Below are 8,888 nucleotides of genomic sequence, written 5' to 3'. Positions count from 1 at the left end.
ACTTACTAGTTTTAAGAAATCCGTAGGTTCATTGCCGCCCTCACATAAGCCCGGCATCGGTCCCTATCCTGAGCAAGATTAATCCAGTCTCTACAGTAATCATATCCCACCTCCTTCAAATCCATTTTAATATTACTCTTCCATCAATGTCTCGGCTTCCCCAAAGCTCTTTTCCCTCCAGCATCCCACTAACGTGGATTCGCCCATACGTGCTACATGTCCTGCCCATCTCAAACGTTTGGATTTAATGTTTCTAATTATGTCAAGTGAAGAATAAAATGCGTCCAGTCCTGCGTTTTGCAACTTTCTCTACTCTCCTGTAACTTCATCCCTGTTAGCCCCAAATATTTTCCTAAGCACATTATTCTCAATTACCCTTAACCTCTGTTTCTCTCTCAAAGTGACAGTCCAAGTTTCACAAACATACAGAACAACCGATACTGTTTTATAAATTCTGACTTTCAGCTTTTTTGAGAGCTGACTGGATGACAAAATCTTCTCAACCTAATAATAGCAGGCATTTCCCCTATTTATTCTGCTTTTAATTTCCTCCGAGTGTCATTTACATTTGTTACTGTTGCTGTACTATGTTCTAGTCACGAGACGTAGTCACACACTTTGTCTTTTCGGGATTTATTTGGAAACGTATCTCTTTACTTGCTTCAAGTGTTTTCCCTAATAATTTATAGATTTTATAATACGTCTAGACGACACCAGCAGTGATGACTTTGATTATGATAATGAAGAAGGGAAGAGGAGGAGGAGGAAGAAGAAGAAGAATATTGATAATGACTGTATGTGAAAGTGAACTTTTTGGAAACCCAAAAACACAGATCTGCGCTTCTAGTTAAAGACTTCATGCATCGCTCACCATCAGTAGCTGACGGCCAGATACGAATATTGTAATAATTGGAGTTGTGATCATACTGTATAGCGCACAGAAGACGAAAAATGTAATTTATTTATGTTTGTTATTTTGTGAAATCATATACTTTCTTCTACCATGTCCAATGGAATGCACTGAAATTAAATACCGAATGCTGTTTTTGTAACTGTACGTACAACTGCTGCAGCGACGGTCAGGAGCCAGCAGACAGCTACGGGGCAGCGAGAGAGCACTAGGGGACCCAGGTGCCTAGATAAGTTGCGCGAACAATAAGATGTTGATACAGCGTCTTAAAATAGCCTACTTGACTCTCCGGGTAACCTGGACATTTTTCATGGTTACTTTGACATAATTTTCAGATGTATAATATTGTAAGCTACTGTTAATAAAGTCTCCCTGATCACGTATATAACATATTGGCCATCGTAATGTAAAAATGGTAGCATGTGGAAGAGAACAACCACCAGGTTCGCCACCGTCGATTTAACACAACCGCTAGATGGAAGTACAATTACTCCATGCAATTCAAATGACAGATATGACGTGACTCCCACTGTCGCTAGATGGCAGTATAGTAAACTTCATAAAAGTTGTTGCCGTCAAACCTATAAGGCTGAGCAATCGGTTATAGATCAGGGGTTACATTTTTTTTTATACAGAAGGAAACTTTAAGCTGAAATTTAAAATAGTCTGACCACCTTCACTTCATGACTGGACTACTCCATACGACGTTTTTGAACTGAGTTCACAAAAACATGTTCAACTAAAGCAATATATATATATATATATGTGAACGCAAACTACAGAACTACACCAAAAATAATTTTATTCAAAAATATTATAGGTCTTCCTAATTTGCTATTCTTGTCATTGTTAAAAAATTTGTTGCGATGGGCAACAATGTTGTCACGTTACTGAAATATTTCTCCACTGGAATCCAATAGCTTTTAGTACTTTCCGCAATGAGAAAAGTGAAAATTTAATTAGTAGTATTTCGAATTTTTGGGAACTTCTCGAAAAAAATTGTTCAAATTGGGTATAAGACTTTATTTACATAAAGCAAATAATGTTGTTTTAAAGCCTCCTGATGAAATGTGTCGAATGTTGTAAGAGAAGATTCGCGAATACGTTTCCCGGAAGGGTTTTTAAGCTTTTCTCCTGATTCATTTTCTTTCATGTAAATATATGCCGCAATTTTAGATACATACGTCAGTTTAAGTGTTCTCTCCAAAACATGTGTAAAAGAAATTATCTTCCATTCTTTGCATTGTCATATTCGGTTTGGAAATACATATAAACACGAACGACGACTTCTTCAGTTTCAAAGTATATTAAGATTTTCTACTACGTATTAAATAGAAAGTAATTACTAAGTACATCAGCACCAGAAAATCAACCACAATATCCATAATCATGAATGGTAAGTAATTGTAAATAATATTATACGCTTAAAACTGAACTTAACTAGGTTACAAGCATCACATCACACATCATACATCACATCACACATATCATATCACATCACATCGCAAATCACATCACGTCACACACCACATCACATCAAATCACATTACACATCACATCAAATTACAACACATCGCATCAAATTACAACACATCACGTCACACATGCCATCACGTCAAAACACATCACATCACATCAAATCACTTCACATCACACATCACATCAAATCACATCACATCACACATCGAATTACATCACATATCACATCACATCACACATCGCATCACATCGCACATCACATCACACCACACCACACAACAACATACCACATATCACACATTACACATCAAATCACACATCACATCATACATCAAAATTACACATCACACGACACATCACATCAAACATCGCATTACACATCAGACAACACATGAAACATCATATTACATATCATATCATACATCACTGCACATCGCATCACACACCATATCACAAGTCACATCACACATCACATCAAACATCACCTCACACACCACATCGCATTACACATCACATCACGCATAAAATTACATCACACATCACAACACTTCGCACATCATATCACATCACACCACACAACACCATACCACATATCACACATCACACATCAAATTACACATCACATCACATATCAAAATTACACATCACATCACATATCACACATCACGTCAAACATCGCATTACACATCACACATCACATCAAATATCACATCACATCACATCATACATCACATCGCATCACAAACCACATCACAAATCACATCACATATCACATCACATATCACATCATAGTATATATCACATTATGTCACACATCACATCACACATTGCACCACATCACATTATATCACACGTCACATCACATTGCACATCACACATCACATCATATCACACATCAAATCACACATCACATCATACATCACATGACATATCACATCACACATCCCATCTCGCATCACACCATATACTGTATAACATCACACACGTCACAAGTCACACGTCAAACATCACACATCTCACGTCACACGCCAAACGTCACAAGTCACACGTCGTACACCACACTTAAGACATACAAAAAATCACACAAAAACATCACACATCACATATCAATCATCACATCACATCACATCACAGCAAACATCACATTACACATCACATCACACAACACATCACAAATCACAAAACAAATCACTTAACACATCATATCACATTACACATCACACATCACATCACAATACACATAATACATCACATTTCACATCACATCACATCACTACATATCACACATCACATCACGTCACACAACACCTCAAATCACATCAAACATTACATCACTGACACATCACATCAAATCACACATCATACATTGAATCACATCACAATCACATCGCACATCACATCACATATCATATATCACATAACATCACGCATTACATAACACATAACATCACAAATCACTTCACATCATAACACACATCACATCATTTTTTTGGAACTATATTAAACATGTTCTATTACAGATATGCCTGGGGCAGAGAATTGTCCTTTAAACTACAGATAGAGTTCGAGGAACTCTATTCGCCGCACTTACCCCTGTGCTGCAGTGAAAAGGGGAGGTGTCTGAGGCCCTTCGTTCTCCTTGTGTAGAGAAAAGTCTGTTTTGGAAAATCAAAATGTCCAATTTGTTTAAATTTGTCGTCAATATGCCTGGGGACAGAGGGTTGTCCTTTACACTACAGATAGAGTTCGAGGAGCCCTATTCGACACACTTATCACCTTTGTTCTCACTACACATACGGCGGAGTTATGACGGCGAGAAAGTTCGCGGAATAGAAAATAGAGTTATTGGTATTCTTTTCTCGAAAATCAGCTTATGTTCGGGATTCCATTTTGATGATCTCATGTGCGAAGTAAGTCAAGGGGAATATAACACCGCATGCCGTCCCACGATATCGTCATTTTTCCCGAAGACTAGAGACCGAAAATTTTTAGGCAGGCAAAAAATTAGTGTAGAAAGAAATTAAACGGATTTGCTCGATTCTATTGGTGGTTATAAGTAAACATGCGGGGATGCTCAGTTAAGAGGGAAGGTGTCTGAGCCCATTCTTTCACCTTGTGTAGAGAAAAATATATTTTGAAAAGACAAACTGACCATTTTTTGAAACTTGCCGGCCTCTACCGTCCATACGCTTGGAGGCAGAGAGTTGTCCTTTACACTACAGATAGAGATCGAGGAGCTCTATTCGCAGCACGTATCAGCTTTGTTCTCACTACACACACGGCGGAGTTATGGCGGCGAGAATGTTGACGGAATAGAGGTTGGTATTTTTTCTCGAAAATTAGCTTGTGTTCGGGATTACCATTTTGATGCTATCGTGTGCGAAGTAAGTCAGAGGGAAATACAACACCACATCCCCCTCCCCGATATCGCCATTTTTTACGGAGATTAGAGACCGAAACTTTTTTGGCAGGCAAAAAGTAAGTATAGAAAAAAGTGCAACGCATTTCCTTCATTTTATTGTCGTTTATTAGTAAAAATGCGTGGATGCTACAGTGAATAGGGCAGGTATCTGAACCCCTTCGTCCTTGAATAGAGAAAAGTCTGTTTTGGTAAGTCATAATGACCTTTTTTTTTTTTTTAATTTTGCCGGCATCTACCATCCATTTGCCTGGAGGCATAGTGTTGTCCTTTATACTACAGATAGAGATCGAGGAGCTCTATTCGCCGCACATACGACAGAGTTATGGCGGCGAGAATGTTGGCGGAATAGAGGGCTAAAGCCTTGTTATATTTTTCTCGAAAATCAGCTTGTGTTCGGGATTCCCATTTTGATGCTACCGTGTCCGAAGTAAGTCAAGGGGGAATACAACACCGCATCCCGTTTCTTGATATCGTCATTATTTCCGGAGATTAGAGTCCGAAATATTTTATGCAGGCAAAGAATAATTGTAGAAAAAACTGCAAAGGGTTTGCTCGTTTTTATTGGCGGTTATCAGTAAACATGTATGTATGTATGTATGTATGTATGTATGTATGTATGTATGTATGTATGTATGTATGTATGTATGTATGTATGTATGCATGTATGTATATATTTATTTTTTTTAAATATTAGTTGAACGGCATGTACCATTACAATAAAGGTAATACTACATGCCTTGCTACCTGTATGTTTACAATATAACACATTATGCCTCGTTTCTGTCACTCTCTAGGCGTATGTAGGTCTGTTATTCTGTTGTGAAAATTTGAGTCTTTCATTATATCTATTGCCTACTCTTATCTATCCTAGATTAAATTATCCTAAGTTTACTCGTCTAAATTTATAACATTGACATAGTTTGTGAATGTATGCGCATGTTCTTGCATTATTTTAAGCTTTGTAAAAGTCCACTTGCCAGTTTTCCTTAACATTTCCCGCTGGAACGCTAGTCTTTCTTTGTCCAATTTCGGGCACTCGAAAAGGAGGTGGTCGACGGTCTGTTCCTCTGCTCCACACGCACACGACGGGTTGTCCCTCAGCTTGAATCTGTATAAGTAAGCACCGGTTTTTCCATGTCCAGTTAGAAAAGTTGTGACCTTTCCATTCAGTGGAATGTTAATGCGTAACCTCTCTTTTACACTGGGGAAAAACGATTTTGTCACTGCACCATTTTTCGTGTTTTGCCACTCACTTTCCCACTTAACTACACTTTCTTCTTGAAGTTCCCGCATGATGTCACTGTATGTATGTATGCATGTATGCATGTATGTATGTATTTATTTATTCACACTGCAATGGGTATATACCCGGTGACAGTGGTAACTAATTACACTCAATAATGACAATAATAAACTTATTAATTAAAAATACAATTAATAATAATACTAATAATTAATACTAACAATAATTTTTAATGATAATAATAATAATAATAATAATAATAATAATAATAATAATAATAATAATAATAATAACAGAGAACATCCTACACACATGCGGAGATGCTACAGTGAAAAGGGCAGGAGTCTGAGCTCCTTCGTTCTCCTTGTGTAGAGAAAAGTCTGTTTTGGAAAATCAAAATGAGCATTTTTTGAAAATTTGCAGGCCTCTACCGTCCATATGCCTGGGGTAGATGGTTGTCCTTCACACTACAGTTGGAGTTCGCCGCACTTATCAGCTTTGTTCCAACTACACATACCGCGGAGTGTGGCGGCCAGAATTTTGGCGGAATAGAGGTATTTTTTTTTCTTGAAAATCAGCTTGTGTTTGGGATTCCCATTTTGACGCTACCGTGTCCGAAGTAAGTGAAGGAGGAATACAACATCGCATCACGTTCCTCGATATCGCCCTTACTTCCGGGGATTAGAGATCGAAACTTTTTAGGCAGGCAAAAATTAAGTTTAGATTTAGAAAAGAGTGCAAAGAAATTGGCGCGATTTTATTGAGTCATCATTAAACATGCGGCGATGCTACGGTGAAAAAGCAAGTTTCTGAACCCTTTCGTACTCCTTGTGTAGAGAAAACTCTGTTTTACAAACTAAAAATGAGCTTTTTTTTTAATTTGACGGCCTCTACCGTCCATATACCTAGGGGCAGAGGTTGTCCTTCGCACTACAGACAGAGTTCGAGGAGTGCTATTCTCCACTTATCAGCTCTGTTCTCACTACACATACCGCGGAGGTATGGCGACAGAATGTTGGTGGCCTTGGTATTTTTTCTCGAAAATCAGCTTGTGTTCGGAATTCCCATTTTGCTGCTACCGTATGCGAAGTAAGTCAAGGGAGAATACAACACTGCATCCCGTTGCTCGATATCGCCGTTATTTCCTGAGATTAGTGACCGAACATTTTAGACAGGCAAGAAATACCAGTATGTAAAGAGAAAAGTGAAATGGATTTGCTTGATTTTATTGGCGGTTATTAGTCAACATGGTGGGATGCTACAGTGAAAAGGGCAGATGTCTGAGCCCCTTCGTCCTCCTTGTGTGAATTAAAAGACTGTTTTGGAAAGTGAAAATGACCATTTTTTGAAAATTTGCCTGCCTCTGCTATCCATATGCCTGGGGGCAGAATGTTGTCCTTTACACTACAAATAGAGATCGAGGAGCTCTATTCACCTCACTTGTCAGCTTTGTTCTTACTATATACACGGCGGAGGTATGGCGGCCAGAATGTTGGTCTTGGTATTTTTTTCTCCAAAATCAGCCTGTGTTCGTGATTAGCATTTTCATACACCCGTGTCCGAAGTAGGGCAAGGAGGAATACAACACCGCATCCCGTTCATCGATATCGCCATTATTTCCTGAGATTAGAAATCGAAACTTTTTGTGCAGGCAAAATCTAATACACAATCTTAATGAGGACCTTGAATCTATATCTGCATGCGCCAGAAAGTTTGGTTTGACTCTCAATCCAAGAAAATCACAAACAATCCTAGTGGAACATCAACGTCTATTATGCAACATTACTCCTGCTCTTCCAGTCAAGTTAAACGACACAATAATCCCTTTTGCTTCCTATGTTAAAAACCTTGGAGTTTACTTTGACACGCATTTAAACTGGAATTACCAAGTAACTCATATTATCAAAAAAGTGCTTTCCATACTACATTTCTTAAACAGCATTCGAAAATTCCTCCCCCTATCACTCAAGAAAATACTGGTGGAAACACTAGTAACGCCCCACTTCGATTATTGTGATTCTCTACTGACCGACCTCAATGTCAACCAGTGGCAAAGATTACAACGTGTTCATAATTCTTGTGTTCGCTTCGTTTGCGATGTCCGTCGCGCTGACCACATTACCCCATCCTTCCAAATTCTAAACTGGCTACGGCTTAACGAACATAGAAATTTTCATTCTCTTGTTATCCTTTTCCAAGTCCTTCACACCTCTACACCTACCTACCTTGCCTCCCGTTTCAGTTACCTGTCATCATATCATAAACTATACACACGCACGCAAAATAGCCTCATAATAGCCATATCAACACATAAGACATCATCATATTCATCATCATACACAATCTCGCTTTCGCGCTTGTGGAATACCCTACCAGTGACATCAGAGACTGTCGGAATTTAGTAGCGTAATCGGCCTGGTTGGCGAGTTGGTATAGCGCTGGCGTTCTACGCCCAGAGTTACGGGTTCGATCCCGGGCCAGGTCGATGGCATTTAAGTGTGCTTAAATGCAACAGGCTGATGTCAGTAGATTTACTGGCATGTAAAACAACTCCTGCGGGACAAAATTCCGGCACATCCGGCGACGCTGATATAACCTCTGCAGTTGCGAGAGTCGTTAAATAAAACATAACATTTTAGTAGCGTTCAAAAGCAAACTTATTAAGCATTTTCTTACTGCGTAGAATAGGTTTAATTTTTACTTAGTTAATAAAAAAAATTGTTTTCTCTCTTCTTAATTTTTACAATGAACTGTCTAGCTTTTATTAGTCTGTTAATCTTTTAGTACTTTGATTTTTATTGTATTTGTAAATTCAATATTAATTGTAATTATAA

Source organism: Periplaneta americana, chromosome 4, assembly GCF_040183065.1.
Source record: "Periplaneta americana isolate PAMFEO1 chromosome 4, P.americana_PAMFEO1_priV1, whole genome shotgun sequence".
Taxonomy (NCBI): Eukaryota; Metazoa; Arthropoda; class Insecta; order Blattodea; family Blattidae; genus Periplaneta; species Periplaneta americana.
This window is presented reverse-complemented; position numbering follows the sequence as displayed.